At 37.2% G+C, this 9,162-nt stretch overlaps 1 pseudogene across 1 annotated transcript; it reads left to right on the top strand.

The window, feature by feature from the left end:
• Positions 5,066–8,511, top strand: LOC18774553 (annotated as a pseudogene). Its single transcript, XR_002272014.1, has 2 exons — positions 5,066–7,956; positions 8,113–8,511. The product of XR_002272014.1 is annotated as a disease resistance protein RPM1 (transcript).

A 9,162-nucleotide genomic window follows, 5' to 3' on the forward strand; every position in this document is an offset into this window, starting at 1 on the left:
AAACGCGGTGTTTGTTCTAGCGAACCTAAGGGTTGCGTTTGTTCAGTAAAGTTACCCGTTCCCCGAAAAATGGGCCCAACCAACTTACTTTTGTAAACAAACGGGTAGTTTGTTCAATCGAACGTAAAGGTTTGCTTTCGTTCAGAAATACTCGACGTTCCGCCGAAAAAGAGGGCCAACAATCTTACTTGTTCAAACCAACATGGTATTTATTCACACGAACACAATATGTGCGTTACTTGAGAAAAGTAACCCGTTCGTCGAAAACATGCCTCAACCACCTTACTTTTTCAAACAAACGGGGTATTTTTTCACACCAACGCAACAGGTGCGTTCGTTGAGGAAAGTTTTCTATTCGCCGAAAAAATATATCCAACCAACTTACTTTTTCAAACAAACGGGGTGTTTGTTCTAGTGAACGCAAATGGGCCCAACCAACTTACTTTTTCAAACAAATGGGGAGTTTATTCAAACAAACGTAAGGGTTTGCTTTCGTTCAAAAATACTCGACGTTCCGTCGAAAAAGAAGGCCAACATAGTTACTTTTTTAAACAAACAGGGTATTTGTTCAAACGAACGCAATATGTGTGTTCCTGGAAAAAAGTTACCCGTTCGCCGAAAACATGCCCCAACCACCTCACGTTTTTAAACAAACGGGGTATTTTTTCACACCAACGCAACAGGTGCGTTCGTTGAGGAAAGTTTTATGTTCGTCGAAAAAATATATCCAACCAACTTACTTTTTCAAACAAACGGGCTATTTGTTCACGTAGACGCAGGGGTTGCGTTCATTTAGTAAAGTTGCTCGTTCTTCTAAAAAATGGGCCAAACTAACTTACTTTTTCAAACAAACGGCCTATTTGTTCACGTAAACGCAAGGGTTGAGTTTGTTGAGTAAAGTTGCTCGTTCCCCGAAAAAATGGCCCAAACTAACTTACTTTTTCAAACAAACGGGCTATTTGTTCATGCGAACGCAGGGGTTGTGTTCGTTGCGTAAAGTTGTCCGTTCCCTAGAAAAATGGGCCCAACTAACTTACTTTTTCAAACAAACGGGCTATTTGTTCATGCGAACACAGGGGTTGCGTTTGTTGAGTAAAGTTGCCCGTTCCCCGAAAAAATGGGCCAAACTAACTTACTTTTTCAAACAAACGGGCTATTTGTTCACATAAACGCAGGGGTTACGTTCGTTGAGTAAAGTTGCTCGTTCCCCCGAAAAATGGGCCAAACTAACTTACTTTTTCAAACAAATGCGCTATTTGTTCATACGAACGCAATGGGTTGCGTTCATTGAGTAAAGTTGTCCGTTCTCCGGAAAAATGGGCCCAACTAACCTACTTTTTCAAGAAAACAGGCTATTTGTTCACGCGAATGCGGGGGTTGCATTCGTTGAGTTAAGTTCCCCGTTCCCTGAAAAAATGGCCAAACTAACTTACTTTTTCAAACAAACAGGCTATTTGTTCATATAAACGCAGGGATTGCGTTCATTGAGTAAAGTTGCTCGTTCTTCGGAAAAATTGGCCCAACTAACTTACTTTTTCAAACAAACAGGCTTTTTGTTCACGCGAACGCAACGGGTTGCGTTCATGGAGTAAAGTTGTCCGTTTCCTAAAAAAATGGGCCCAACTAACTTACTTTTTCAAACAAATGGGCTATTGTTCACGCGAACGCAGCGGTTGCGTTTGTTAAGTAAAGTTTCCCGTTCCCCGGAAAAATAGGCCAAACTAACTTAATTTTTCAAACAAACGGGCTATTTGTTCATGTAAACGCAGAGGTTGCGTTTGTTGAGTAAAGTTGCCCATTCCCCGGAAAAATGGGTCCAACTAACTTACTTTTTCAAACAAACGGGCTATTTGTTCACGCGAACGCTGGGGTTGCGTTCGTTGAGTAAAATTGCCCTTTTCCCAGAAAAATAGGCCAAATAAACTTACTTTTTCAAACAAACGGGATATTTATTCATGCAAGGAGTGCGTTCGTAGAGTAAAGTTGCCCGTTCATCAGGAAAATGGACCCCACTAACTTTCTTTTTCAAACAAACGCACTATTTTTTCACGCGAACGCAAGGGTTGCGTTCGTTGAGTATGTTGCGTTCATTTGATAAAGTTAAATGTTGGTATGTTCGGTAAGAAAAAATAAGAGTTCTTGAGAAAGAAGAAGACATGATTTTTTTATTTTTTATGTTGTTTTGTTTTGTTTTGAGTCAAAGAAATTATTATTATTATTTTTTAAAGAAAAAACGTATGGGTGTGATATATACTATTGTTAATTTAATTGGATCTTTTCCCTTATATTTTTCACGTGCTTCTTTTTTAAAACTACTTAAAATTTTGTTCTTAAAATTTTTCACATAAGCCTTGTACCAAGGGATATGCACTAGAAACCAACTCCACTAAATAAATTTTTGTGTCAATTTGTTGCACATTGGAGTATATATACAGTTGTTATAATATTAATATAAATTATGTAAAATAAAAAAATTTAGAGGGTCCTCAAAAATCAGGGGCCCTGTGCATCGGCGCCACTTGCACTATTTCAGGGCCGCCCTTTCTTATTAGTTGGGTTAATCTTAACTATCTCATATATGGGAAGATAGTAGGGAGCTCAAGAGAGACCTATGTGCACTATGTTCTAACATGGCTTACAAACTGCTCGGGTTACGTGACTTCGTATGACTATTGTATGAATCTAGATGGTTGTTCCTCATTGTTTGAACCTCATTGGAGCTCTTCATTTATGTAGATGGACACTTATCTAAATTGTAATCCAATGTTAAAACAAACTATGGATTTATGCATAGTTTATTCATTCTAATCAACATTTTATTTTCAAACTTTTCATTAACACGCATTACATATCACTTATATTTCATCATATGTATATCTTATTATTAGTAAATTTTGAGTTTTATTTGTTCAATACATTCATTGATAATGTACATAACATTTATGAAAGTTTTATACCAAAATTATGTGTTTCAATGCCTATATCTGTCTTCTTCTTTTTTGATACCTAAGACGATAACAATATATCCCCCAAAATATCCGTAAATTGGAGGCCCGATATTATTTACATGGCTAACATTTTAATCATTGGCCTTACCTCTGTGAGGTGAAGAAATTGGATTCAGGTATCGAGTAAATAGCTTAGATTTACAGTATGGCTCTCAATTGCAATTGGTTATATCCATTTTATTTTTTTGATCTAAATATAATATAGATAGTCTAATTATTCTTTTCTATGGGTATCTATACATTATTGTATAATATTTTAATGAGTATATAGTATATGTAACAATTAAAAAAGATAACCAGTTTTTTTTGCCAAGAAAAATGGAGAGCCAATTAATCGGTCACTTATTTTGAGCTATAAGATTATTAGTGATACTTATGGATGGTATGTTGATATTTAATGGGGTTTTTTTAATTAATTTAAATTATATGCTTATTAGGCTAGAGGGTCTCCGTTATGAAGTGTAATAGCGATTTCTTATACTTATTCGACTTTAGGATGTAAGTTACAAATTCAATTACGATATGAGTAATGTGTAATGGAACGTTATTTGTGTCGTTAGCATTTGTATTGACAACCATGCAATTTCCAAATAGTGGAAGGAATTTCAAAGAAACTACGCCTTTGTCGATGTTTCAGTTGTTAATGCATGTCTTAGAATTGTTGTGCAATTGCACATCCATTGTAGATAATTGCATATAAAATTTCAAAACATACTATGAACTTACATGTAATTACTCATAATAATTGGATAATTGTAAAAAGACCATGCAATTGCACGTACCATGACGGAAAAACGCAAAAATAGCTAACCCATCCCCTCCTTCCCTTCTCGACACCTCTCCCCCATTCCCTCAGCTCCCTCTCTCTCTCTCTCTCTCTCTTCCCGTCTAAAAGAAACACAAACATCAAAAATCAATCAAACCAAGACATCAAGAATCAAACACAGCTCCATCAAACCCGAACATGAAAAATCAATTAAACCCAAAAATCAATCAAACTCATCCCAGCTTCTCCATTTTTCACATATTTTGCAGGAGAAGGAAGTTTTCATCAGTTCATGACTGCAACTTTGTGTGCATCTGCTCTATTTGGATTTAGGAGAAGGGCAGCAACTAGAGATTTAGTACAAGTCATAATAAATAATAGTTGAAGTTTAATGAATCAAAGGTGAATCAGATTTGGGGAAATAGAAGAAATCAAATAAATTTGGGATTTCTAAGAAGAGGATCTCAAGATTTAAGCATGTGAATAAGAGAAATCAGTCATGATACTATGTTAGAATTGAGCTAAACAGAAAGAAAATGAACTAGAGAGAAGGGTAGGTGAGGTATTAGGAAGAAGAAGAAGGGGAAGGAGTGTCGCGAAGGAAGCGCGTCAATTTTTCCCCTTGCTTTTACCTGTTAACCAACACAACCGTTTTCCTTTGTTTTAAAAACACCCCCATGTGAGTGGCTGTACCGGTACAGCTGATGTACCACAGAAGGACTTTGTTTGGATTCCAAACAAACAAAAAAAGAGTAGGCAAGTGGTGCATCTGGAATTTGATAAAAATCCGCGGGCAATCCTTATCAGAAAAACTTTTATGAAATAAAAATAGTATTATTTTATTATCGTGATCATTGTGACATGCGTAATAATATTTTCAGTATTATTGGTTTTGAATAAAATAATTAACAAAATAATATTATCCCTTATTGCAAGTTGCAACTGATCCGAATGGAAAGTAATAGTTAAAGAAGCGGATTCCATTCTACCTCAAATAATTGGAAATTCGTATTGAATTGAGATTTAAAAATAATTTTTTACTTATTAATATAGCTGTCAACATTTAATTAGTTGAATGGAATCCATTGGTACTATTGATGGGAGTTTTATAACTGTTATCACTTCCACTAGAGCAAAATAGATACGTAGGGATAAAGATTATTAATAAAAGTATCATACAGATTTTTTTCTTCCTGTTTAACCAATATTATATGTGGAGTAATCGATTCGGGTAACTTATTATATGTTAGAAACTGGACTTACCCATCACAGCACATGGAGTACACATCCTCACATGCATGGGAGAACGCCCAACAATTGTTTAATCAACGATTGTCCCAACCATGGTTATGCTTAACATCGCTTTCTATTATTAATTGATTCTCTCTCTCTCTCTCTCTCTCTCTCTCTCTCTCTCTCTCTCTCTCGTGCATCAGAGCCCAACCATGGCAGAATGCTTTTTCGAAAATGCATATACAAATCATTGCTCCCCAGATTCAATTTCAGATATGTTCTTTTGATTAAGGTTATACCAAAATAAGGCCATTATGGCGTCTGCTGCAACAGACCTCTTCCTTGGCAAATTTGTTGCCATTCTAGAGAGTGAAGCAGCCTCCATAGCGGGTGTTCGTGATCAAGTTGATGAAATTAAGCAGGAGCTTGTATTCATGAAATCCTTCTTAGAGGATGCTGACGGCGGAGAGCAGGCACACACACAAGTAGAGAAAGCGTGGGTCGCAAGCGTTCGAGACTTGGCCAATGATGTTGAAAACACCATTGATGAGTTCATGTATCGCGTGTACGAGCAACGAAATGGTGGTCGATTTTCCAGGTGGTTCCACAAAACCATTCACTTTCCAAAGCACCTTTGGTATAAGCGTCGAATAGCCAACAAGTTACAGAAAATCGCGGTGGCGATTAGAGCTATTCCGGAGAGAAATCAGAGATATCATGGTGCTGCAGCTGTAGAAGTAAAAAGTACTTCTGAGGATATTCGAAGATGGGTGCAGAACCAAGCGGAGTCTTCTCTTTATCAGAAGGAGGATGAACTTGTCGGGATTGAAGGCGATAAGAACATGTTACTGGGATGGCTGATGGATGAAGCGAAGCACCAAATTGCTGTGTCCGTGGTCGGGATGGGAGGATCAGGGAAGACAACTCTAGTTGCAAGAACCTTCAAAGATGACATTGTAAAGAGAGATTTCGAATGCTATGCATGGATTACTGTTTCCCAGTCTTATGTGATTGAAGACTTACTTAGAAGATTGATCAAAGAATTCCACAAAGGAAAGAGGGAAGAGGTCCCTGCAGACATAAATGCCATGAGTTATAACGAATTGCTGGAGATTTTGGTGAACTACTTGGAGACTAAAAGGTACCTAATTGTATTGGATGACGTGTGGGATGTCCACCTTTGGGACAAAATAAGGTTTTCATTTCCAGATAAACAACTTGGAAGTCGAGTCATGCTTACAACTCGAAGAGAAGACATAGCATCCTCTTCTTTTGGAGTTGAAAGCCATGTTCACAAGATTCAACCGTTGGAAAGGGGTGATGCGTGGGAGCTTTTCAGCATGAAAGCATTCTCAAGTTATCAGAACAAATCTTGTTCACCTGAACTTTTGCCTTTAGCTCGGGAACTTGTGGAAAAGTGTGAAGGCCTACCACTAGCGATCGTAGCCTTAAGTGGTCTCATGTCTTCTAAGAAGTCACTTACAGAGTGGAGCACAGTCTACAATAGCTTAAATTGGCATCTAACAAATAATTCTTTGTTAGAACCTATGAAGATGCGCATCTTGTTGTTTAGTTTTAATGATTTGCCATACCGATTGAAGCAATGCTTTCTATCTTGTTCACTTTTCCCTGAAGATCATGTGATCGTAAATAATAGGCTCATCACATTGTGGATCGCTGAAGGATTTGTTGAACATGTCGAAGGGCTCACGCCAGAAGAAGTTGCAAGGGGCTATCTTATGGAACTCATTTTTCGTAACATGCTACAGCAAAGGTTTCTAGGATCCCTCCCAGCATGTAAGATGCACGATCTTTTGCGGGAGATTGCTCTGTCTATAGCAAAAGAAGAAAAGTTTTGCGTTGTACATGATGGGGGTGAAACAGTAGAAGAAACTGGAGCACTCCGTTTGTCAATTCAAACAACTAATCGAGAAATTGGATCATGCACAGGTATATCACGGCTTCGTTCATTTCTCGTCTTTGCCACTGGCGTATCCTCATTCTCTTTCTCAAATAAACTACCTTTTGACCTTAAATTGTTGAAGGTTCTAGATTTGGAGGATGTCCCACTTGATTATCTGCCAGACAATCTAACGTCCTTATTTAATTTAAAATATTTAAATTTGAGGGGAACTCCAATTACTGAGCTTCCAGAATCCATTGGACAGCTCCGCAACCTTCAGACCTTGAACATCACGCTGACAAAAATTGTGGCACTTCCAAGAGGGATTTCCAAGTTGCTGAACTTACGCCATTTACTTGTGGGCCGGTTCTTTTCCAGAAAGATAATTGGGGTAAGAATACCATCAAGTATTAGTAAGATGAAGAAATTGCAACGTTTGGCATTACAAATGTGAAAGAAAGAGACGAGGAGGACCTATGTGCCTCAATTCAAGAGATGAAGGTCCTTTCCTGCTTGCATTTATCTGTAGCAGATGGAGAGGAATTTCTTCGAGTTGACGCATTGTCTTCACCGCCTCCCTACCTTGACAGACTTGAATTGAGCGGAAAACTGGAAAAGGTACCACATTGGTTTTGTTCACTCCACTCTCTCGCATATTTGAATCTGTCTGGGTCCAGACTTGAAGAAGATTTACTACCTCATATTGAAGCATTGCCCTCTCTACGTTCTCTTTGGCTTGATAATGCCTCTGTTAGAAAGGAGTTATGTTTCAACAGAGGCTTTGTGAAGCTTCGGCATTTGTGGGTTTGGGATCTCGCATTATTAAATATGATAACTATCGAAAAAGGGGCGATGCCAAATCTCGAGTTCATAAGAATTCATGATTGCTTGACATTAGAAACATTGCCACAGGGTATTGAGGACCTTACTAATCTACAAGGATACAGATTTGATAATGCTTCAGAGAAGTTTAAAGAGTCCATAAAAGAAGGAGGTGTGGATCATCCAAGGATGCTACTCGTCGACGAGAGATGTAAGAAATATGCGTAAGTATCTTTTATCCTTTCCTAAACTTAATGATTTGGAATATTGCACTTGTGTTCAAGAAATTGTTCTCGTTCACATCTCTGTTAATGGATGTAAAGCCATATAGATTTTTTGTTAATTACAATATTGCTTTTGTCTTTTTATATATTTTGCAGAAACAAGTCCTGGGATTGAAGATTTTACCCATGAGTTTGGGGGTGGGAACTTGTTCGCCTTGTTTTGACCCCAAGAGTGATCTAGATTGGCTTCTTATTTGCTCTTTTGAAAATCAAACAATACCCAAGTTGATGTTCATAAAATTGCAGTTGATGTTTTTGTGTGCGTTTTAATTTGCATGTAATAAAATTCGAGTTTGCATCTGTCACTTCAGCAATTGGCAGATGTATGTGGATGATTAGCTTTTAAGATTTGGACCATGGATTCTTTTATATTCGGTGTGTTTGTACTTTCTTCTATGTTAATTGTATTTGTACTTTCAGGTTTTTTTCTATGGGGTCAGATTTTGTACTTTCAGATTGGCTAAATAAATAATACAGAATCTTAATTGCTTTCCATGATAAGTTCTATAATACAGGAATGTTAATGTAGCGGTATTTGAAGCTAATTACGCACTATTGTGTGAGGAAATTAAAATACATTATATACATGTATGTTGTTATTTAGAAAGAGAGAGGGAGGGAGAGAAAGGCAAAGTGTACAAGCAATCCAAGCCTTGAGTGTTGGTCTTTTACTAAATCCGGCTCTTTCCTTCTTCTTTTTTTGTCAAAAAATTCGGCTCCTTCTGTTCTGTCTATAAGGTAAATTTTCTGTTTGTGTAACTTCAGAAACAGAGAAGATGATCTTCTAAGAATTAAGTAGGATTTTCAAGACCAAATTTTCAATTTGATCCCTGCACTACATAAAATATAAAAAATTAATACCTCTGCTGCGATGTTTCTAATTTTATTTTTACTTGTATGTGTATGCATTATTCACGTTCGCATTGTCACATTATGGATTTAATTTTGAAGTGAGAATCTTACTTGGATTTCTCGTAGACCACCTATGTAATTCAGCACTACCTATGCTGTCCAGTTTTCTACAAGCACAAGCTCTTGAGATGAAATCAAATTTATCATATGAGTTATCCCTTATTAATTCACATGTTAAAATATGAGTGCATTTTATATGTCATGAACCTAGGTCATAGTCAATGGCTGATCCAC

Source organism: Prunus persica, chromosome G6 (genome assembly GCF_000346465.2).
Source record: "Prunus persica cultivar Lovell chromosome G6, Prunus_persica_NCBIv2, whole genome shotgun sequence".
In the NCBI taxonomy this organism is placed as follows: Eukaryota; Viridiplantae; Streptophyta; class Magnoliopsida; order Rosales; family Rosaceae; genus Prunus; species Prunus persica.